This window comes from Charadrius vociferus, unplaced genomic scaffold (assembly GCF_000708025.1).
Source record: "Charadrius vociferus isolate BGI_N301 unplaced genomic scaffold, ASM70802v2 scaffold825, whole genome shotgun sequence".
NCBI classification, from domain to species: domain Eukaryota; kingdom Metazoa; phylum Chordata; class Aves; order Charadriiformes; family Charadriidae; genus Charadrius; species Charadrius vociferus.
The window spans coordinates 8,861-9,136 of NW_009648495.1; positions in this window are offsets into that span (position 1 = coordinate 8,861).

The window sequence follows — 276 nt, forward strand, 5'->3', positions numbered from 1 at the left end:
CTCCTGCGCCGTGGGCCATCTTTTCTCCCTCCTGTGTCCCACCACGTTGTGCCACCATCTTCCCCTGATTCTGCTCTGGGCATCCACCCTGCTCCTGAGCCTGCCCCCAGCACTGGATGCTTTCCCCTCTCCTGCAAATTAATGCTGGTGCCTTTGTCTGTCCTTCCTGCCTTCCGTCGCATGTTTGCTGCATCGCCTCGGCTCCCTTCTTGCTCCCCACCGCCACCCTTTGCCTGTCTCCTGTGAACCAACTCCTTTAACCTTACTGCAAATACA